Below are 25,249 nucleotides of genomic sequence, written 5' to 3' on the forward strand. Positions count from 1 at the left end.
TCTGCAGTGATGGAGGAAACAGCTTCGGCTTCTACCCACTTGGTGAAATGGTCCACTGCCACTACCACGTACCTCTTCTGTCGGTGAGTCGGAGGAAATGGGCCAACAATGTCTATTCCCCAGAGGGCGAATGGCCGTCCTTCTATGATGGGCCTCTGGATATGTTTGGCAGTATGTGATTCATTCGCATGAATCTGGCAACTGTGACAAGATTCTACCAATTTTTGGGCATCTAATTCTGCCGTGGGCCAGTAGAAGCCCGCTAACCTGGATTTCTTCAAGATGGCGGTGGATGCTTCATGAGCCCCACATGATCCCTCATGTATCTCTTTGAGGATTTGTTGTCCCTCTTCCGGCAGAATGCACTTCAACCAGGGATGGCTAAAGGATTTTCTGTAAAGGCCGTCATTGATCATGGAGAAATAAGCCGCTCTCCTAACTATCCGTCGTGCTTCTTCTTTGTCCTCAGGTAAGGTTCCATTTAGCAGATATTGGCGGATGACCGATCTCCAATCATCTTCTACCGTTGTGAGTAGGGATACTTCCTCTGAGGCGAAGGCTGGAGCTATTTTAACTTTGAAGGGACAATCCGGATCTGTCCAGTTCTCCTCACAATAGGCCATTTTGGCCAAATGATCCGCCTCTGTGTTGGACTCCCTTGGTACGTGAATCAGTTCCCATTTAGTTTCCTTAGTCTCAAGGTGATCCAGCAATTTTTTGACTTCTGCTACGTATTTGGCCAGAACCTCGTCTTTCACCTCGTAATTCTTGATTACTTGGTTGACCATTAGCTTAGAATCACTATAGATCACAATCCGCTCAGGAGTGATTTCTTTAAGTAGGCGTAATCCCAATATCAGAGCTTCATATTCAGCAGCATTATTAGTTGCATGGAAATTTAATTTTGCTGCGTACCGTAATTTTATGTATTAGGGACCCTTGATCACAACACCTACACCAGCTCCATCCGCTGAGGAAGCGTCGTCGGTGTACATTGTCCATTCCTCTACTGGAGGCTTGGGATGATCTATCCCTTCATCAGTGAAGTCATTCACAAAGTCCGCCAGGACCAGACTTTTTAAAGCTGACCTGCTTTCATATCTTACATCGAATTCGCCCAGGCGAATTGCCCATTCCATCAACCTTCCTGAAGTGTCTGGTTTCTACAACACCTTTCTCATTGGTATATTTGTTCGAACCACTACAGTATGCGCCTGAAAATATGGCCTAAGGCGGATTGCCGTGGTGACAACAGCCAATGCCATTTTATCAAGCTTAGAATATCTGGTTTCGGCGTCTTTCAGAATCTTGCTCATATAATAAATTGGAAATTGCTGGCCATCCTCCTCTCGTATCATGACCATGCATACGGCTTTATCCGTAACTGATACATACATGTAGAGGTCCTCTCCCTTCAAAGGTCGACTCATCATGGGTGGCTCCGTGAGGAACCGCTTGATTCCTTCGAAGGCTCTTTCACAATCCTCATTCCACTCGAATGCCTTTTGCTTCTTAATGACCTCGTAAAAGGGCTGACATCTGCGAGCTGAACAAGAGATAAACCTGCCCAAGGCTATGATACGCCCATTAAGGCGTTGTACCTCTCTGATATTCCGTGGTGCTTTCATTTCTAGGACAGCCTTAACCTTGTCAGGATTTGGGCTAACTCCTTTTTCGCTGATCATGAACCCTAAGAATTTCCCATACGTCGCACCAAAAGTGCACTTCTCTGGGTTCAGTTTAATGTTGTGGCGTCGGAGTACGTCCAATACCTCCTTTATATCATCCGCATGCTTTTCTATAGTCATACTTTTGATAATCATGTCATCTACATAGACAAAATAGTTGTCCCCTTTACTATCTGCTAATATCTTGTTCATCATCCTCTGATAAGTTGCACCCGCGTTCTTAAGCCCAAAGGGCATAACTTTGAAACAATAAGTGGCTTGGTGTGTCACGAACGAGGTCTTGATTCTATCTGAGGGCTCCATGGGGATCTGATGATAACTTGACTTCACATCAGTAAAGGAGTACATGGTGTGACCAGCGGTTCCGTCTACAAGCATGTCAATACATGGCAAAGGATAGTTGTCTTTGGGGCAAGCTTTGTTGAGATCCGTAAAGTCAATGCACATGCGGTAAGATCCGCCCGCTTTTTTCACCAAAACGACGTTCGCCAACCACTGTGTGTAAAGCACCTCCTCAATGGCGTCTGCTCGCTGGAGCTTGGTGATTTCTTCTTCTATCACCTTCTGCCTTTCCGGACCATGGTTTCTCCGCTTCTGAGCCACGGGAACTGCATCTTTATCAATGTTGAGCTTGTGAGTGATCACGTCTGGACTGATTCCGGGGAGAATTTCATCCTTCCATGCGAAGACATCCTCCGCCTCACAGAGTACCTTGGTGATTGCATTTTTAATTTTGCCTTTGAGCCCTTTAGCCATTCGCACCTGCTTTTCATCCGCCATAAAGTACATTTCGGTCTCGCCCAAGGCCATTGTGACGCGCTCCTCTTCATCTTCCTCCTTAGATTGTGGGCGAATCATTAGTGATGCCGAATATGTCTCCTGGGCCACCTTTTGGCTACCTCTGATCATTACGCCTCCCTTGGCCGTGGGAATGTAGAGTGTTAAGTGGCGTATGGAGATAAGGGCTGCAACTTCGGAGATAAAGGGCCGTCCGAGGATGATATTGTAAGCTAACTGACCATCCAAGACAGAAAATTCCAGATCACCCTTCCAGACCTGATCATCGTTGTAAGCTCACAATCCAGAGTGACTTGGCCTTTTGTTTGGATAGTATGTCCCGTCACTCCCAAGATATCGACCACAGTTGGCTCTACTTGAACAGGATCAATCATGAGTTTGGCAAAAGCTCCTCTGGTGATGACATTGCATGAACTCCCAGTATCAACCATTACTCTTTTCATCTCCCAGCCTTCTACCATCATAGTGACGACCAGTGCATCCGCATGGGGAGATATTTCAGGACCTACATCGGAAAAGGGGCGATTTAACGACGTCCTATCAAGGGCGGCAGTCCTTGCCTTTTTTAGCATTGGTTGGTATCCAGGTCCGCCTGCTATGACATTGATGGTACCCTTTCCTTTCTTCTTTGGGTCCTCCTTGGATCTATCACCATCTCCTCTCTTGCCTTCAGTTTGGATGAACCGATCCAATTTTCCCCTCTCTATGAGACGCTCGATTTCTCGAGCTAACTCCCAGCATGCGTCAGTGTCATGGCCATTTTTCCTGTGATATTTACAATAGTTTTTAGGATTTTTACCATTATTGGTGTACTCCCCTCCCTTCAGTTCGGGGTATGAAATGCTCCGTTTGTGTTGACTGTTCTCGATCCACATAAGGACTTCACTTTTAGAAGCATTGAGAGGTGTGAAAGAGGTGACAAATGTTGATTTGTTTTAGAATCTCTCCGCTTGTTTCTAGAGGAAGAGTCCTGACGCTTGTCCCTGTCTCTATCTCGGGGATGAGATTCGCCCTTGTCCCTTTTCGACGATGATGGCGAACCTCGGCGAATGTCGTCCACCTCTATAAAATCTTTACAACGCTCCATCAACTCTGCCATGCTGGTGGGTTTCTTTCGAATGAGATCTTCCTGCAAACTCTTACAGGTGGTGTTTCTTACGAAACATTCCACAGCTACGGAGATATCCACATCAACGATTTGTATGCACAACTGGTTGAAAGTGTCTACATACTCCCGAAGGGATTCATTCGCCTTCTATTTTAACTCAAAAAGCTTCCCAGATTTCACCACTGCAGGAATACAGCCGGCGAATTTAGCGCAAAATTCCCTGCTCAATTGATCAAAGCTGTTTATCGAACCAGGAGGCAAAGATTGAAACCACAAATAGGCCGGGGCCCCTAGCGTGGTAACAAACATTTTATAGAGCACGGGCTCGGTGGCACGGTTGATCCTAAGCAGTATTCGATATTTTCTAACGTGAGCTTTTGGATTGTCACTTCCTGTGTATATTGCAAGATTGGGAATTTTAAAAGCTCTATCTGTTTCCTCCGCCTCAATCCAAGCTGCGAAAGGCGAATCCCTATTGGCGAACGGGTTATGCCTAGCATTTTCTTCATTCATACGGAGCACCAGGGCCCTAACTCTATCATCAAAATTTTCCGGATCCGCCCTGGGATGACCTCTTTGTGGCGATCTTCTTGGAGAAGAAGAAGAAAAACTTGAATCAGATGATGGATCTGATGGCGAACGCCCTCCTTTATTACCGCGTCCGCCTCCTCCTCCGCTTCCTCCTCCACCACCACCTCCTCCTCTGTTCCCTCCACCTGGGGGAGCCGGCCCGTTACCTCCCCCTTGGCTTCCCGACGGGATGTGTCCAACAGTTCCTGGAGGTGGCGGCGGCGGCGGTCCACTTGAATGGGGTGTCTTTTCTGGCCTTTTACTCCGTCTACGACCGGTAGACGGGGGCGATCTGCCACGACGGGAGGATCTCGCTCGTCGGGGCGAGGGTGACCTTGACCGCCTATTTTTCTCCTTTCTATGCTTCTTGTGTGTTCGCCCTTTAGATCCGCCAAGGGATGAATTCGTCCATGGACGCTTGGTACATTAGACCCACCAAGATTTAACCCCGGACCCTTAGATCCGCCAGGAAGGGTCGAATCGTTTCTTTGACTTCCTTCTACGTCACCAGGGAATAACTCCCGATTAATTGGTCGCTCGACAATTGGTGCCGTGGTGGTTACCATAGAATCCGTGTTGTGAGCTTGGAGGAACGAAGAACTTTGGGCGTCCAGTCCGAGGCCGAAGTTTAACAGAGGCCAAGATGAAACGGCCGATGTGGACGCCATGCTCCAATGCGGAGGAAGGGTCATAAATGATCGGAGGCGATTCCCTACCTCGGATCCATACCGCTCTCCAATATCTTGAGCACACATATTGATGAAAGCATTCGGGGGCATGCTACTGTCGACGTGCGTTATAAGAGCAGCTGAATCGGTGCGGCCAGCACTAGACGGTGTAACTAAAGGTGTTTCAATCCCTGAGGAGGGATTTTGATCTCCGTTTGTCACAGTTTTTTAGTGTGAACGAAAAACCCTTTGTTTGATTAAGGATTCCACATTCACCGCACCAATTGATAACAAGTAGAGAAATTCTGATCAACTTCCGTCCCTATGGGGGCGTCGTTGGGTTCGACGGGGGGAAGCTCCGATGCCAAAGTCAGTAAGATGATTCAAGGAAACAAACTGAATTGACAAAGGTTGTGAGAATGTGTACCTTGATAACCTAGGGAATCAGGCTATATATAGCTGAGAAGACGTAACCTTCAGGTAACTAGAAAGTCTCCATTAATGCTCCATTAATGGCGGTTACGAGTTATCTCTAACCTGGCAGTTAGCTAATTGATAACTCATTAATGATCTTTATGGTTGAATCGGCGGCCAGCCGTTATAATGGCGAATCAGGTGAATGAAGAGATTCACCTCATAGGTCCGCCAGCGGATCTCTCAGAGCATATCCGTGGAGATCCGCCTACCAGCTCTCCTTTGGGGATCACTACGCGGCGTTCTTGAGGTGAATATCCCTTTTAGTCCTCGGGTTAATATCTCGATGTTATCAAAAAATAACAATGAAAAACAGAAACTATTCTACATATTCATCCCTATCTAACGGGATATTTCTGGCCTTAATACGATCAATTTGAAACTGCACGAAAGTTTCACGTTCCGGTGCAGACAAAAATTGAGGCCCTGCTCGAAAGACATGTTTCACAAGTCCTTCGTGCTCGAGAAATTCATAGTCAATTGTCGGGAAGAATTCATCATCACTCCAGGGAACATCAATAGTACCCTTTGAACCGAGAATTATTCCACAGATTATATTGCCAAACCCAATCTTCTTATCTTTGGATCGAGAAGCGGCGACAAGACCTTCCATCAGAATTTTGGAAGAATCCACTGCATTGCCCTGGAATATATCTCCAAGAACATACAAATCAGTGTCACAGACCACACTACTGAATGTGCGCCCGAATAAACTGTGACACAGGCATTTGTGTAAATACAGCATGGAGTTGGAGCGAAAAGAGTGATTAAAAGAGTGATTATAGGCGAGTTTTGAATTGAATCGCCAGAATCCAGTGAGCATTCTCCAAATGTCTGAGGATGTCATGTCTCGTCCAGGATGACGTTTGATTGTATCCCTTGGGGGAAAACCAAACCAAGCATGCAACTCGGGATAGCCGAAAGTGAAGATTTCGCCTTCTCGATGAAAACTGAGACGTACTCGGCGTTTATTAGTAAAACGAACGGTACAGAAGAATTCGAGTATCCAGTCACCTATTATTGGAAATCGCATTTGGGCAAATTTTGTCCACCCTAGGCGCTCCATATAGCGGCTCATGTCACCAGTAATGCCTAATTGGCTATTAAGAAATTCATCCATATACAACATTCCGGTGAATAATTTGTAACGGTGATTCCAATAACGTCTACCTTCATCGTGGTTGAAGATAGGGAAAGGCGCCCCATATCGCTTGGATAAGTCTGGGCGTTTGTTGATTGAGGCAGCATTGTGCCTAGGTGATTTGTATTTGGTAGGCATAGTGCAAAAGTTAGTGTTACTTTAGCAAAGAACGGTATTTGTGAAGAAAAATCAGAGTTCTGACAAAGATGAAAAAGAATTGTAACAGAACTTGAATCCTCTAAGATTAATTTATAAGAGTTTAGGATGAAAAGAGGTATTGTTTTAATTGTGAAAAGGTATAATTTGTACCTTTCTGGAATGAAGAAACTTAATGTTTCAATTGCCAAGAGGTTCGTCGAAAGGGTGAGAGTGTTTCAGGCCTGATAGTGCAGGAAACACGCGTGTCGCGACCGCGAATGGCAAAGCCGGGGTCGCGACACGCTGATTTTCATGTGAAAATCAGGCATCAAAGCCACCTCCTGATTCACGGTAGAGAAATTAAAAATTCTCGGTATGAACAGAGAAATTCGAACCTGTTTGTCACATTCTTAAATGAATGGATTCTCGGCAGGGAATTCTACATTCTCGGCAGAGAATTTCCTGAAACTTCAAATTCATCTTAATTTCCTAAAAATCAAATCTAAAATCATGAAATATAAATATTTTATGTATTTAAATCATAACATAAAGTTATCTAATAAAAATGGCATTTTGAAAATAAAATAAAATAAACAAAATCATAAAAACAATAAAACAAAATAAACTGTGTAAAATAAACTGAGTAATTCATACGTCAGATAATCTTGTTACGAACTCAATTCCTAGTTGGGAAATATTTTCGTAATAGATTTTACATCGATTACCATTAACTTTGAATCGAACTCCGGTAGGACCTTCCAGTTCTAAAGAACCGTAATCGAATGTTTTGACGACTAAATATGGTCCTAACCATCTGGACTTAAGTTTTCCTGGAAATAAACGAAGTCGTGAATTAAATAACAGCACTTTATCCCCAACATTAAAGTGTTTAACTTTAATTTTGGCATCGTGCCATTTTTTCATTTTTTGTTTATAAATTTTTGCATTTTCGTAAGATAGATGACGTAACTCATCTAACTCATTTAAATTGAGCAAACGTTTCTTACCTGCTTGATGTAAGTCAAAGTTAAGTTCTCTAATAGCCCAATAGGCTTTATGTTCTAATTCGACTGGCAAATGACATGCCTTACCATACACCAAACGGTACGGAGTCATTCCTATTGGCGTTTTAAATGTAGTACGGTATGCCAATAACGCATTATTGAGTTTAGAAGACCAATCTTTTCTAGAGGATGAAACCGTTTTCTCGAGAATCCATTTGAGTTCTCTGTTTGATATCTCCGCCTGACCATTTGACTGAGGATGGTACGGCGTTGATACGCGGTGGCGTACTCCATATTTTTTCATAAGCGTTTCAAAACTCTTGTTTATAAAATGAGTACCACCATCACTAACTATAACTCTTGGACAACCAAATCTACAGAATATATCGTCAAGAAAATTAACGACAACCTTAGAATCACTCGTCGGGGTTGCAATTGCTTCAACCCACTTTGAAACATAATCAACGGCAACTAATATGTAAGTTTTACCATTGGAAGGGGGAAAAGGTCCCATGAAATCTATCCCCCACATATCGAAGACTTCAACTTCTAATACGGTTGTGAGGGGCATCTCATCTTTCCTTCCTAGATTTCCTGTTCTTTGGCACTTATCACAACGAGTAATAAATGAACGGACATCCTTAAACATCGTAGGCCAAAAGAAACCACTTTCAAATATTCTAGCTGCTGTCTTGTTAACTCCATTATGTCCTCCATAAGAGCTAGAATGACATTCTGACATTATGGATTCAAATTCATTTTCACCAACGCATCTCCTAATTATCCCGTCACCACAAGTTTTGAACAGAAAAGGATCTTCCCAAAAGTATTGTTTAATATCGAAGAAAAATTTCTTCCTTTGGTGGGAATTTAATCCTTCCGGAACAATATTGGCTGCGAGATAATTAGCAATATCTGCATACCAAGGTGATATGAAACTTTTCATTTGATAGAGATGTTCATCAGGGAAATCATCTCGTATACCGATAGTTTCACCTATAGGACCGTTTTCATCTTCAAGTCTCGATAGATGATTGGCGACAAGGTTTTCAACTCCCTTTTTGTCTTTAATTTCTATATCAAATTCTTGCAATAATAAAACCCATCTAATTAGACGTGGTTTTGCATCTTTTTTAGCAAACAAATATCTTAATGTTGCATGATCGGTATAAATAATAACTTTTAAACCTAATAAATATGACCTAAACTTGTCACATGCAAAAACTACGGCTAACATTTCTTTTTCTGTTGTGGTGTAGTTTAATTGTGCACCAGACAGTGTGTGACTTGCATAATAAATGACATGAAGTTTCTTATCCTTCCTTTGACCTAAAACACATCCGACAGCTAAGTCACTTGCATCACACATAATTTCAAAGGGTAAATCCCAATCAGGTTTAGCAATAATAGGTGCACTGACTAAAGCAGTTTTCAATGTTTCGAAAGCTTTAACGCATTCTTCATTAAAATCAAAGGTTGAATCTTTCATGAGTAAATTAGTAAGTGGTTTGGAAATTACAGAAAATTTTTTAATAAATCTTCTGTAAAAACCAGCATGTCCTAAGAATGATCTTACTCCCTTAACAGTAGTTGGAGGGGGTAATTTTTCTATTACTGAGGTTTTTGCTCTATCTACTTCTAATCCTTTTTCAGATATTTTGTGACCTAAAACAATTCCTTCGTCAACCATGAAATGACATTTTTTCCAGTTTAATACCAAATTTGTCTCTTCACACCTAGACAAAACTTTATCCAAATTTTCTAGGCATGAATCAAAAGAATCTCCATAAACTGAAAAATCGTCCATAAAAACTTCCATGATATCTTCAATGAAATCACTAAAAATCGCAGTCATACAACGTTGAAATGTTGCAGGTGCGTTACATAGACCAAAGGGCATTCTCTTATATGCAAATGTTCCGTAAGGACATGTGAAAGTTGTTTTATCTTGGTCATCCGGGTAAATGTATATTTGAAAGAATCCGGAGTAACCATCAAGAAAACAGTAGAAAGCATGACCGGCTATCCTTTCGATCATTTGATCAATGAAAGGAAGAGGAAAATAATCTTTCCTTGTTGCTTTATTTAAATTTCTATAATCTATACAAACCCTCAAACCAGTGGTGGTTCGTGTGGGTATTAATTCTCCTTCTTCATTCCTTACAACTGTTATGCCTCCCTTTTCAGGTACACAATGGATTGGACTAACCCATTCACTAGGGTAGATGATTCCATTGTCCAGAAGTTTAGTAATCTCATTTTTTACTACTTCTTTCATGTTCGGATTTAGGCGTCTTTGCCTATCCGCTTTAGGTGGCTTATCTTCTTCTAAGTGAATTCTATGCATTACAATACTTGGATTAATACCTTTTAAGTCAGAAATTTGCCAACCCATACTTCCTATCCTACTTCTAACAACTTCTTTCAATTTTTCTTCTTGAACTTGTGTCAACTTGTTAGAGATAATTATAGGTAGAGAATCGCCTTCGCCTAAGAAAGCATACCTCAAATGACTTGGTAATTCCTTAAGTTCTAATTCAGGTGGAACTATAATTGAAGGCGGAACTGGTCCATCTTCTCGAATCAAAGGTTCTGGGTCCTTATCTTCTAGTTCCTCACTCATTATAGGTTCTATTATTTCTTCTTTTTGAACAATGTCATTTACACATTCTTCAATTAAATCAAGTTTCATACAAGCGAAATCCTCCATAGGATATTTCATCGCTTGATTCATATCAAACTCAATCTTATCATCTCCTATTCGTAAAACTACTTTCCCTTCCGACACATCAACTAGAGCACATCCCGTGTTCATGAACGGTCTACCAAAGATTAGCGGACAATTTACATCATAAGCAAAATCTAAAATAACGAAATCGGTAGGAAAAATAAATTTGTCAACTTTAACTAAAACATCCTCAATTATACCGTATGGTCTTTTAGTGGTTTGATTCGCTAATTGCAAAACCATATTGGTACGTTTGATGTCTTCTTCTAAGCCTAACTTATTAAAAATAGATAATGGCGTCAAGTTAATGCTTGCTCCTAAATCACAAAGACAACTTGGGAATTCTATATCTCCCAATTTACACGGAATGGTAAAACATCCGGGATCTTTGAGTTTTGTGGGCAAATTGCTTGACACAATCGAACTCCAATCTTCAGTTAGTGAAATGGATGAAATCCCTTCCCAACTGATTTTCTTTGAAATTAAATCTTTGAGGAATTTTCCATAGTTGGGAATTTGCGTAATTGCATCCATAAACGTCAAATTAATATGCAAATTCTTAAGTTTGTCTAAAAATGTTAAAAGTTGTTTATCATAGTCCTTGTTGCGGACTTTGTGTGGAAAAGGTGGTTTGGGTACAAAGGTTTTTGTACTAGAGTCAATCGGTGCATCTTTTTGTTTTAATGTATCTTCTTTGGGTTTTGGTAAATCAGTTCCAGGTAAAGTCGAATTTCCAGGCATTTCCGGGCCAAAGTAGTTTTTCCCTGAACGAAGAGTGATAGCCTTAACATGCTCATTCGGATTTTCTTCCGTATGGCTTGGAAGACCTCCCTCTTTGCGGGATGGAATTGATTTAGCAAGTTGTCCAATTTGAATCTCCAAATTATGGATGCTAGATGATTGGTTTTTAATAAGCTGATCGAATTTATTCTCTATCCGTTTAAAACCATCGCCGTGATTACTTATTTTTCCGCTCATCGCATCAATGAATTTGTCGATTTTAGAAGATAAGGTGCTAATCGTATCTCTTGATTGATTTTGATAATTAGTAGTACGATTTTGATTAGCATTAACATTATTATTGTTATTATCTCTCCAGTTAAAGTTAGGATGATTTCTCCATCCAGGATTATATGTATTGGAATAAGGGTTATTAGTTTGGTTTTTCCCTTGGACAAAGTTTACCTGTTCAATTTCAGTCATACCTTCGTAATCCACATCCGTTTGGATTGGTTGACCATTAGGATCACACGGTGCCATAAACCTATCAATTTTGTGCGATAAGGCAGAAAATTAGGCTTGCAACATCGCTACTGGATCAAGATTCACTATACCTTTAACTGATGATGTTGTTGAGGATGATGGTTTCGCTACTGGTACGTGTCCACGTTCCGCGGGCCACATACTGCTGTTGATTGCCATTTCCTCCAAAAGTTCTCTCACTTGGGCAGATGTTTTCTTCATGAATAACCCTCCAGACATAGCATCCAATGAACCTCTAGTTGTAGGATTTAGTCCATTATAAAATGTTTGCATTAAAAGTTCAGCGGGCAATTGGTGGTGTGGGCATAAACGTTGAAGTTCTTTAAAACATTCCCAAGCCTCATAAAGAGTTTCATTATCATTTTGAGAAAAAGATGTTAACTCTTTAATGACTCTTGCGGTTTTTGCTAAAGGGAAAAATTTTGATAAAAATGCTTGGGCTAATTGCTCCCAAGTCTCAATTGATGCGGCTGGCATAGAAGTTAACCATTCTTTGGCTCGATCCTTCAAAGTAAAAGGAAAAAGGCGAAGTTTGATTGCTTCTGCAGTTACATCAGTAATTTTAAAAGTGTCACAAATTTCTAAGAAATTTGTCAAATGGGTGTTAGGATTTTCGTTAGGTAACCCGTAAAACGTTACATTATTTTGCAACATATTAAGCAACACAGGCTTAATTTCAAATTGATTTGCATTGATTTGGGGTCTAACTACACTGTTTGTTACACCGGCCACTCCTGGCCTAGCGTAATCCATAAGTGTGGCCATAACTTCTGGCTCGGTAATTTTAGTTTTTATTGGGGTTTGGTTTTTCTTTTTCTTTTCTTTCTTGTTCTTTTTAAGGGTTCTTTCAATTTCTGGGTCAATAGGATCTGGTGACGTGCCCAAACTTCGAGAACTGCGCATGAACTTGAAATTTCGCACGAACCGAAACTACCTACAAAACAGAATTTGAAAAATAAATATGTTAGTAATTGAAAATAATTAAAAATATAAAAGTTTGAATAAGTATGAATAAACCTAGATTCGTAATAAAACACGAAAAATTTAAAATTTTGTCAAAAATTTTGGCGTATCCCCGGCAACGGCGCCAAAAACTTGTTAAGCGATTTCTGCAAGTGCACGGTATACGCTTGTAGTAATAAAAGATATCGATCCCACAGGGAACGCTTTTTTAACAAAACTTATTTACAATCGGTTAAATTTACTTTTAGGTTTATGATATGGAAAATCGTTTAATCGGTTTTGGTTTTGAAATAGCTAGAATAAGAATTAGATTAGAATATGAAGATGTTAGAAAATATCTGATTAAAAATGAATTTGCAAAACAGGAACGTTTTAGTACTTTAGAAAAGTAAACAGGTATATTTGTTTGCATTAAGCAAAGAAACAACTTTAAACTTTGTACGAATTATAAAGATGAAATAAATGACGGAACCTCTAATTAATTGGCTTTGAACGCGACAAAACCCTTATTCGGGATAATTGCCCTTAACCAAATTAAAACTCTACCGAGATAATAATTTGCCTAAGTGTTCAATAAAGTTTCCTTGTAAAGATTTTGGATTAAATATGTTTTAATGAAAACACCAGCATCAATCCACTTCGGTTCATTTACCAAAGTGCTGCATAAAAATCTATCGAATAGAACGGACTTTATTAGATGAAATATAAATTGATACAAGTTTACAGAGAACATGGAGCATTGAATTCTTCGACGGCGTGCAAGTGAACGGGTTGTCAATCCTTTCCTTAGGTTTCGTTCGAGTTTGTCAAGCTCAGGGGCGAATCCTCTACTCAATCTTCTCGCTGAATCGTCGTAATAGAGACTGGGTCGGTCTACTACCAAAATGAAAACTAAACTGGAACAATGTCTAAACGCTACTAAATTTGTTATTAATTTGTAAACAATGTGTGTACATCATATTGCTTTTGAACAGAATCGAAATCTAACTTCTGAATCACTTGATTCGGAATTTCTACATAAATTCTACACTAATTTCTTTCTTCTACACATATCACACATATCACACTATTTCAACTCTCCATCAACTCTTTATTTATAGATGTTGAAGAGTCTTGATCGAAGTGTCGTGTCCGTTGTGAAGGCATGTCTTTATCCACCCGAACGATCGTGTTCCGTCGAAAACGAAAGTGTGTAACTAGGATTCTAAATCTCCTGCTCGTACCGAGAATTATCAAATTCACTACCGAGAATGGGGGAGCATCAATTGTACTTCGGACGAAGGGTCAAATGACTGAAAGACGCGTGTCGCGACCGTGAAAAGGGGAAGCCGCGGTCGCGGCACGGAGCATTTTTCATTTTTTCGCTCTCGTTCGTGTCCTCGACTTGGCGTTATTAATTTTCGTCGTCTTCGACTCCTTTTGTAGGGCTTTTCTTCTATTTTCGAGCTCTTTTTACTCCTATTTGGATTTTACCAAATATTTATGTACCTTGCATGAAAGAAACATATTCGAAAGTAAAAGCTTTCTAAATAGTTATAAACAGCATAAATTCGTAGCAATATTGATGTAATTATTGATAATATTTTAGGTATATTTTGGGCTTAACAATAACTTCCTGTGACACCCAACGTCTGCCGTTCACACCCTAGAGTCATCTCTGTTATGGATCGTGTTACTGATAGGGGCGTTTCGTCCCTATCTTTTAGCGTGATTTACGGTTTAATTTTAGATGAAATAAATGAGTTTGATTTCAAAAATAGAATATTTTAATAAAATAATGAAATAAAAATAAATTCCGTACTTTCGGTTAATTTTCCTTATTTTTGATTAAATTAGAAAATAAAACGTCAAGCTAACTCGGCTCTCGAGAATTGTATTTCAGGTACGAGCAAGGAGCAAAAATCCACCGACATACGCGGGGCGTATCACCCTTCACGCGGGGCGTGGAACACTTGGTCAGAAATAATTGTTCAATCCACAGGCACCACGTGGGATCTACTCACCGATACGCGGGGCGTATCAACCTCCACGCGAGGTGTGTAACATATGTCAGAAATGATAAGCCTAATCCTGAAAGTCAGACTGCATGGTCTCCCAGAGTCAACTGCTCCTACGCGGGGCGTGTAAGGAAGTTCTTCGACCTAAAAGACTCAGAGACTCACTTACGCGAGGCGTGCTTCAGCTACGCGTGGCGTAAAAGACCCAATTCAAGCAATAAAATCTCAGAAACTCAACCACGTGAGGCGCACCCCAGTCTACGCGGGGCATGGTTGAGACAACAAGATCTGGATTTGGTCCACATGCAGGAGATTTCTGACGGAATGGGCAATTACGTGGGGCGTCTCCAACCATACGCGAGGTGTGTCATGGGAAATCTGCAGAAAATCATGTTCCTCCATGCTTGTATCTTGTGAAATTACAATTCTACCTCTAGCTTGATGTGTATAAATAGGAGTGACTAGCACTCATTTAACACACCTTTTTGATATACAATTGTTACTATAGTTTAAGTTCTTGTTATATAGTTTGAGATTTTATTTTACATAGCAAAACTCTTCCACCTTGAGAGCTTGTTCGTTGATTCCGGCATTCCGTCAAAGTTCCGTTCCATCTCCGTTCACCAAGCTCGAAAACTCCACCTTAAAGTCCTAAGAGACGGCCTTGAGTCCGGTTCGCTAGTTCCGAGGGTGGATTCTTCCCTTTTCACTTGCTAATTAGCTTGTACTCTTCCTATGTACTAGGCTTGGTTGTATTTCATATTTTCATTCTCCATATTTATAATTTATGATTCATAATCTCTTTTTCTATATATGTATTGATGTTTGTTACTAGTTTTGATACTCGTAATTGATTATTGTGTAGGAGAACGCGATTTCCGACGCCATTCGGGCTATCTTTAGGGATTCATATAGGTGTTGCCTTACCGGAAGTGGCGCTCCGGAAACCGTAGGAATTGACAAACCACGGAACTTACGGGCCCTAATTTCTGGTCCCAATCATTAGACACGCCTTGACTAGGAACCACGTAGTCTAAGTACTTCACGGGTCGGTCACACTACACGTAGTCGTCATTGCAAGAATAAGTCGTTAACCGTATATATATTGGGAGTCATTATTTATCATATTTATGACTTATCGCCATCCATATCATTTCGTAGAGTTTTTGTTATATAAATTTGTCTCACCCGTAGTTAGGAGTAGTTTGTAGTTGTTCCCCGAATCAACTCAAAGTATTCACCGCTTAGATAACATATAAAACCGAGCCGTTTAATACTTGTAGTTATAAATCCCGTGGATTCGATACCCGGTCTTAACCGGATTATTACTTGATACGACGGGGTACACTTGCCCCTAAGTAGTGGCGTCTAGTAGAGATAGAGCATTAGAAAGATCACATCCATAGTCATAACGCACTTATCATAATATACATTTCGTCGTTTTAGAACTCTCTACCCGTACGTACGCCCCATCAGTTACAACAGGATCAAAGCGTCACATTCCGTAATCCAGAATTACTAATTAACAGTCCTTTGAGTTTGAGGATTACTTATACCTATTAATACCAATGAGATGAACAGGTGACAAGGATGAATCTACCCATCATGTTATCTCAAGTCGGGTCCCCAATCCTAATGAACTCCTTTTCATTGGATCCACGTAACTGTCCAGATATCTGTATATATGAAGCTTGTGAGATCAGCTTTCTGTCTCGACAGAAGACATTGTTACATGCAAGTCTCAGCAGTGATATGTCAATCCTAAACATATTACTTGACTTGGGGTGGTTTTAAGTTTATTAGTTTATTATAAAGTTCCGTCTTACTTCATGCTTCTATGAACACTTTATAATCACTTTAAACAAACTTATGGATTTCCTTTTATTAGACTTTATTTAGTTCTTAAAAGGGATTGCCTTTATATAGTTATGAAAACATATCTCATTAAAACAAATGATATAAAGAACACTTCATTTACATTAAGTTTGTATCCTAGAACAATTGTCTATAGGACACTAAACCCCAACACATCGAATATAACTTTCCTACCGCTATCACAGAGCTGAGCTACGCTCAGTAGGTTATATTCAAGCCCCATGACTAGAGAGACTGACTCAATAGTAGGATTACCACCAATGGTTCCTGACCCTACTATTTTGCCCTTTTTGTTGTCTCCAAAACTTACACTTCCTCCTCGTTTAAGCTTAAGTGTGATGAACTGAGTTTCATCACCCGTCATATGCCTCGAGCATGCGCTGTCAACGTACCATAACTTTGACTTTTCCGCACACCTCAGGCCGACCTGCAATATAACTAGTTATCTTTAGGTACCCAAGTCTTTTTGGGTCCTCGTTTGTTAGGCATAGCAGGTGATACATCATATTTCATTTTATGACGGCACACATTGATGGTGTGGCCAGTCTTGCCATAAAAGTCATAATGGACCTTTCTCTGTGGGTGCCTTATTGGCGGGTCAGTCCCATTGTGCTGAGCGTGCCAACATACCTTAGTAGTGTGGCCTTTCTTCCCACAAAAGTCACATTGGACATTTCATTGGGGAGTCCATTTCCGCTGACTAGTACCTGAGTACTCAGCGTAATGATGGAAACTCTTCATAGTTGGAACTTTTAGTTGGTTCTGAATAGATGTGATGTCCTTTCTCAGTTTCTTAGAATCTGATTGGACCTCAGTGACATACTTATGCATGATTTGTAGGTTCTTATTTTGCCTAGTATTGTCTTAGAGAAGATGACGGAGATCACTGAGTTTGATCTCTTCAATCTCATCACATCGCCGATTGAGTGCTCGTACTTTCTTGTTACACTTTTTGATAAGTGTATACAGGTCACTCAGGGCATTAATCATTTCGTTTCTAAGCAAGGGTAAAGTTATTACCTCAGTTGGTTGTTCCTTATTGTCGGATGCACACAATGAGTCAGCTTGCTCAGACGGACAAAAGTCAGCAGCATCATCTGCCATGAAACAGATGTTTGCTGACTCAGTTGCTTCAGCTTCTGATGAAGATGATTCATCACTATCGCTCCAAGTGGCCACCATTGCTTTTCTCCCACTTTTCTTATCCTTCTTCAAAGTAGGACAGCTTGACTTGATATGGCCAGTTTGATGACATTCAAAGCATGTGATAGGCTTTGAGCTTTCTTTCCTGTATTTGCTGTCACTTGACTCAGCTTTGTTGTTGTCATATTTCTTGAAAGGCTTTCTGTTGTACTTGTCATTCTTGCGGAACAGCCTCATCATCTTTCTAGTGAACATGGCCATTTCTTCATCATCAGATGAGTCACCATCAGTGGAGTCAGCTTTCATGACAAGAGACTTTTGCTTCTTGTCCTCAGCTTTTTCTTTCACCTCAAAGTTCTTCATTGATATCTCATGGGTCAGCAAGGATCTGATGAGTTCATCATACTTGTAGGTGGTTAGATCTTGGGCTTCAACAACTGTCTTCTTTGCTTGCCAGCTTTGTGGAAGGCTCCTCAGTATTTTCTTCACTTGCTCTTCCTTAGTGAAGATCTTGCCGAGTCTCTTGAGTTCGTTAATAATGTTGGTGAACCTTGAGTTCATGTCAGAGATTCCTTCACCATCATTCATCTCGAACAGCTCGTACAACCTCATATGTTGATTCACCTTGGATTCTTTGACCTTACTGGTTCCTTCATAGGTGACCTCCAGCTTCTTCCATATCTCATGTGCTGACTCGCAACCTGAGATTTTATTGTACTCTGCAACATCTAACGCACAGTGAAGCATATTTATGGCAGCGGCATGATTTTGCAGTTTCTTGAGGTCATCCTCTGACCACTTAGCCTCAGCTTTGACAGACGTTTTTCCGTCAACAGTTTCAACTGGAACAAACGGGCCTTGGACTATTGAGAGCCATGCACTCATGTTTGTTGCCTGAATGAAGTTTTTCATTCTATTCTTCCAAAAGGTATAGTTAGACCTGAAGAATAGAGGAGGCCTAGTAATAGACAGTCCCTCAGGAAGAATCTGAGTTGTCTGATTTCCTGGGAGGAAACGAGTGTTGTTCTCAGCCATTGTGGGGATCAGCTCAAGATAGTTATATCTTGTTTAGCGAGCTATTGTAGCTCTGATACCACTTGTTGGTCCCGTGTAACGTGATAATATTAGTTCCAAGGGGGGGGTTAGGAACTATTTAAAAATTTTCACGTGAGGCTGACTAATATTCTGGAACTTAGACTTTCTAAAGTCCTTTAGCACAGCAGAACTGAGTAAGTCTTAGATGCAAGCTTAGTCAACAGGTGACTAAGTCTAAATATAACCTTGAGTCAGAAGATAGCACTTTAAGTCTATCCCTGAACTCAGCTTCTCAGTTCACTCAACTCAGCTTATGTTCTTTTTGGTGTTCAACTAGGCAGTGTTATAGCAAGCAATAATTTAAGGAGATAAGGGTTAGAAGGATATTACTCAGCAGACGTATCCTGGTTCGGCCTCTCCGCCTACGTCCAGTCCCCGAAGTTCCTTCCGAGCTTTTTGAATTCTCTACTGAGCTCTTTAAAGGTAGAGCACAAACCTTTTACAATAGCAAGCTGAGTATACAAGAGTACCTTCCTCTATTCCTCTACTCACTCCTATTACTAACGCTGAGTACTATAACCGAGTACTCAGCTTCTCCTTTCTATACTTCTAGAAATGATAAGTGTTTGTTTGTCCTAAACAACAATTACTAAGACACTTTAAATGATTCAGATCACTCTAGACTTTTACACAGAATTGGAATTGGTGTAAGATTTGCTTTGCTTTTCTCACAGAACTTCGAATATCAAATTGGTCAGCGTTTTGACTTAATTGAAGATCTGCATCGAATGAAGCATTTGAGTGGCCTATTTATAATGACACTTGATGCACCGGTGATTTCAAATTTCGAAATAACCGTTGGAGGGAAACGGCTTCCTGTCGCTTTCACTCAGTACGTGCTCAGCATCCTCGGCCAATAACATTCTTGTATCTTCTGTCTTCGGTAGTGCTCAGCAGCTTTTCGTCAGACAAAACAGAATGTTTCCACATTTATAGTAAAGTATTCCAGACAGCTTTCTGCGTCTTCTGAGCTTTACCCAAAGTAGAAATACTTTGTCTCTAAGTTTGTTCAGGTTAACTGTTGACTTGACTTTCTTGTCGCTCAACTCAGCAGCTTCATCTTGAAGCTATTTAGACGAAGGCCTCTCGATCCTTCTCAAAGCTGGGCTTGCATTTTACTCAGTACGACTGCGTTTTGGTCTTTTTGGGCCGTGAGGCTTTGATCTGTTGACTTGGGCTTGACTCTCTTTCATGGGCCTTGGGGCCACTTAACTTAATGTCTTATAAATCAAATAACTCAACATTGAACAAACATATTAGTGTGAATAAATCAAAGCATTTAAATTTAATGTGTTAGAATATTTTTATCATTAAATAATTTTATCAAATCAAAATCATGTGGAAAGGTGTTTCAACAGCAAGCTATTTATAGTCATGTGATCGTAACTCCCTGTAACCAGAAAGTCTCCATTAATGCCTTATTAATGGCGGTTACGGATCTCCTTTAAGTGTGACCGTTAGCTCGTTAACGTTCCATTAATTGCCTTTTATTGAGAATCGGCTCAACCGTTCGGCGGGCGGATCGAGGCATGATGGCGGGTCTCACGTAGATTTGACTACGGATCGTGTGTGGCGGAGTCTAGGTGATCCGCCATTTGGATGACTTGCTTGATACGCCATTGCTTCCCTGGGCGTCCCAATACGCTGCCGTTTTGGTAAATATCCTCTTTGATCCCATGGATAATATCTCGATGTTATCAACTATATTATTAAATCACCGCTTCCCTTACTTTAATTATATTTCATCTAAACGAGGTCTTAATGGTCTCTTAATGCCATTAATGCATGATAACATAATATTAGTTACAAGTAAATACTAACTATATCTCACCCAATATTGAAGGTTATAATGTTTATGATATTTAAAATAAAATTATTATCTTGGGTGATAATGTGCATTAAAATGCAAAAGACATTGTTTTTAACCTTTGTCATTATGGTTATTCATTATGAAAAAAAAAGCATTATGATATTTATGTGCAATAGTAACCTTTATGGTTATGACCGTTATATATGGTATTATTAAAGCAAACACAATTAAAATTCTATTATGAATTTGTTTGGCATATAATATTTACTTGGTTTTATCCTTTGACTAAGTTCATTCACTAGTAGAAAAATTGCCATTTGCATCGACCTATTTGCATCGGCCCTTATAAAGTGTGATGCAAAAGGTCCATTTGCATCGGCCCTTTATTTGTGGCTGATGCAAATGCGATGACATTTAATATTTGCATCGGCCCCTTAATAGAGACCGATGCAAATAACTGTATTATTTGCATCGATCTTTTCAAAAAGGCCGATGCAAATATCAATTGAATTATTTGCATCAGCCCTTTATAAGGACCGTGATAAGCCCAAAATATACCTAAAATAACATTAATAGTTACGCCAGTTTTATATTGAAATCATGTTAATTATATCTATTTAGAATACTTTTACGTCTATAATTGTTTCTATTGTGCAAGGTACTTAATTATTTGGAAAAATCCAAATAGGAGCTAAAACGGAGCAAAAATGAGAGAGAAATCACATTTACAAGTTAAAAAGCATGTACGATTCAGAGGCCGAAACGAAGAGTTGGGAAACCATCTTGGAACGGAGACAAAAGTCTCTGTCGTGACCGAGATTCCCAATATCTCGAGACGACGATTCTGAACCATCGTCTAAAGGGATTTTTGGCATAGTAATTTGCATGAGTTCAATATTGCTCTTCTTAGGAAACAAGGGTGGAAGTTGATTGATAACCCTCACATATTGGTTAGTCGTGTGTTCAAAACTAAATATTTTACTAAAGGTACTTTCTTATCCTCTAAATTGGGCATTAATCCTAGTTTTATTTGGAGGAGTGTGTGGAACTCAATTGATATGTTAAAAAGAGGGGTGGGTGGCGTATTGGCAAAGGGGACCAAGTGTCGATTTTGGCGAGATCCAAGGATCTGGGGAGTTTGCTTTTGTGCAAGGTCATCAAATACTGTAGAAAACCGCAATGCATGGGTGGAGAAGCTGTTTGTACCGGGGACCATGATATGGGATAGTGGAAAGCTTAATATATGGTTTAATGGGGAGGAGGTGGAGCTGATAATGTAAGATAGTAATTCCACTTACAAGAAGTGAAGATCGGCTTGTATGGCACCACACTGCGAATGGGGTTTACTCTTCAAAGTCGGGATATAGACTTCTTGTGAGTGCTCAGGATAGGGGTTTGGAAGAGGAGGGGTGGAAGAATCTATGGAAACAACAATTACCATCAAAATTAAAATTATTCATATGAAAGCTTATATTAGGAGCATTGTCGTTACGTCTAAGATTGGCGGCTAGGCATGTAACTATTTCAATCACATGCCTGCTATGTCCTAATAATGTCGAACATGGATGTCACTTATTTTGAGGCTGTATTTTTGCTAGACAATGCTGGGGTGTTGTTGTGCTTGATCTCCTAAGGGAGGAGTGGGATAGGATAGAGGACTAGGTTCTGAAGTTTTTTGCTGAAGGAAGTGCATATGTGATAAAATGTAGTGTGGCTGTTCTATGGGAAATTTGGCAGTCCATGAATGAGGTGCTATGGCAGAACAGACGCTTAAATCCGCATGAGGCAACAGGAGTAGTGATCTGATTTATAACAGAATGGGGAGAGGCACATGCGGGATCGAATGGTGTGGTGGATAGATAGGAAGGGATCCTCGTGGAGCAAAGAGGTGGAGGATTTAGGAGAGGGACTAATGATGACCAGCGACATCGCGGTAGAAGGGTGAATGGTGGTAGTCAGTTGGGGTTTTCTACAGAAAATGCAGAAAACTTTGCTGCAATTGGCACAAGGATCAGTGGCACTGGGATGAGAGGTGAAATGACAGTAGTCGGAGTAGGGAGGACAAGTCAGGTCACTTGCTGGAGCAGACCGAAGGCTGGACGGATTAAATGTAATATAGACGTGGCTCTGTTTATGGAGGATGGGATGTTGAGGTCGGGGTCTGTACTGCGGGACTGAAATGGTCGATTTATTTTTTGTTTTAGTTCGCACGGAGATGGTAACATTATATTAAAATGGCGGAGGCTTTGGCACTGAAAGACAGCTTGGAGTGGGCTCTGTCTATAGGATACAGTAATATCATCTTCGAGTCGGATTCAAAGGAAGTAGTGAACAACAATTTGAGTAAACACAAAGATCTCTCGGAGGTTGGTAGCGTAGTTGAGGATATTAGACACTTTCTTAGAAACCATTTGTGTTGTTCGGTGGTTTTTGCTTCAAAGTTAGCGAACGATGCGGTCCATATGTTGGCACGAAATGCGTTCCTATGCTAATTTTTTCATTCATTTAGTGACTCATGTGTTCATTGAAAGCATCCTAATTTGGGATGATGCTCCTCGTTCATAATAAATTTTTCTTCTCTTAAAAAAATAGCACTGTACTGCTTGGTATTTATCGATCCGCTAATGAAGAAAATGACTTCCGAAGGCATCCAAAAAAGCTGCATTTTGGAAGTTTTTTTTAATTTTTATTTTAAAATAATATAGTATAGAATTAAATAAATTAATGGATAATATATAATTGAATGGTTACCATAATTTAATGAGAAAAAATTTACTGAGTAGATCTTACAATGATAATATATCACTGATTGTTTATCTCTATTAATTGGTTGTGGGTATAATATATTTGTAATACTCAACGAAATAAGAGATACCATTATCACAGGAAAAAAATTCAAAGTGTCAAAGAACCAAAGCATATATTTTATTTTACTTTTCATATATACATATATAGTTACAGCAAAAGAACTTTGCATTAAACAGCAGCATCAAAATACAAGTCTGACAAAATGAAATCTGGTGGTCCTAGATACCAAACCATCTGTCCTGGCATACAACTAGCTGCTCGAGCAAGAAAATGGGCAACTTTATTAGCAGAATGATAAACACAAATGACAGAAATGTCATTAAATAGAGAAAGAAGATATTTAGAGTCATCAATCACCAAACCATAAGTAGAACGAAATGAAAACTGATTATGATCCACAACAGTTGTTGCATCTGATTCTAACACGAAATTATCCAAACATGTTAGAACTCGAAATCAGAAAACAGGAACAGACCGAACAAAATTAAATGGGTAGAATCGCGGACAATGTCGCTTTCTTTAAGACGTTCGCGGAACTGCCGGAAAATAGCAAACAGTATGAACTTCGGTCGCCTCTAGGATAAAACAGCCCTCTTAAATACGATTTTGTATTGCACCGTACAAAAATCGTTTCTGTCTACACTCTGTAACTTGCTCAGTTTTTGGAATCGAAAAAAGGAAAGAATGAATTCAATTTTGTAATTTCTGTATGCCCTTTTTTCAATAAAAAATTATATTGTTTACACCACACCAACCCGGCCCGGTTCGGTTCGGTCGGACGGACGGCGCGCGCGTGCGTGTGTGGTGGTCAACCAAGGAGGTAGGTCCTCACCCTTTCACAAAAGTGGGTACCCCTTGGGGCACACCCCAAGCATGTGAGGACCTTCTTTATAAACATCTCCACCAAGTGCTTTGAAAGCAATGTGGAATAGTTTTCACTTGAAAAAACTTAAAGACACATGGGCTTATTTCATAAATTATACTTGGGCCAATAACACTTTTTTATCTTCGGTCACAGCAGTGTATGTTTTGAACATACTTCTATCATAGCAAAATGGCGAGAAGCACCAGTGTCTACCCACCACCCATCTGATCCACCTATGAGGTTGATATCAGAAATCATAGCAACAAAATTATGTTGCTCTTCAGTCAGGTTAACACTAGGAGTAATGTTTGGCCTGTTCCTGCACTTACGTGCCATATGACCTGGCTTCCCACAATTAAAGCATAGGAAAGCAGCATCATTTCTAGGTGGTTGTTGTTGTGGCCTATTTTGGTTCCTTTGAAGGTTCCAATTCAAATTAACTCGGGTGTTGCGATTTTGGATTGGTTTGCGGTTCTGATTCTTAAAATTCTTTTGAGTGGGTTTCAGAACCGCAGTGGACCTTTTAGTGCTATTAGAAACAATAAGCACTTCTTCTTTTAAATCTTGTTTTCGAGCTTCCTCCTCAATTCGGAGGCGTGTAATCAGACTTTCCATTGAAAATTCTTTTGCTTTGTGCCTCAAAACATTTTTAAAATCTTTCCACGAAGGAGGCAATTTGTCAATAATGACAGCAACTTGAAATTGATCATTTAAAGGCATATCTTCTGAAATAATTTCATGTGCTATCTTCTGTAATTCATGAGATTGAATTTCCACTGACTTGTCATCAGTCATCTGGAATTTGAGGTAGCGGCTTACAGCATACTTTTTCGATCCAGCCTCCTCAGTGTCATACTTCCTCTGCAGAGCTTCCCAAATTTCTTTTGCTGTTTTTTCTTTAGCAGTATAGTAATCATACAGATCGTCTGTCAACCCATTGAGTATATAATTTTTGCACAGAAAATCATTTTCTGTCCATCTTTCAGCAGCACGAACATTTGCCTCATCACCATCACCATCTTCAGAAACAATCGGCTTTTCAGAAGTCAGAACAGAAGCTACCTTCTTTGTTGTGAGATAGAACAGCATCTTCTGTCTCCATCTTCGGAAGTG

The 25,249-nt window shown here is 40.1% G+C and overlaps 1 non-coding gene across 1 annotated transcript; it reads left to right on the forward strand.

The window, feature by feature from the left end:
* Positions 1–11,869: 11,869 nt before the first annotated feature.
* Positions 11,870–11,976, forward strand: LOC136216050 (small nucleolar RNA R71). Its single transcript, XR_010683045.1, has one exon. It is a non-coding gene; the product is annotated as a small nucleolar RNA R71 (small nucleolar RNA).
* Positions 11,977–25,249: the final 13,273 nt, after the last annotated feature.

Source organism: Euphorbia lathyris, chromosome 1 (genome assembly GCF_963576675.1).
Source record: "Euphorbia lathyris chromosome 1, ddEupLath1.1, whole genome shotgun sequence".
Lineage (NCBI taxonomy): Eukaryota > Viridiplantae > Streptophyta > Magnoliopsida > Malpighiales > Euphorbiaceae > Euphorbia > Euphorbia lathyris.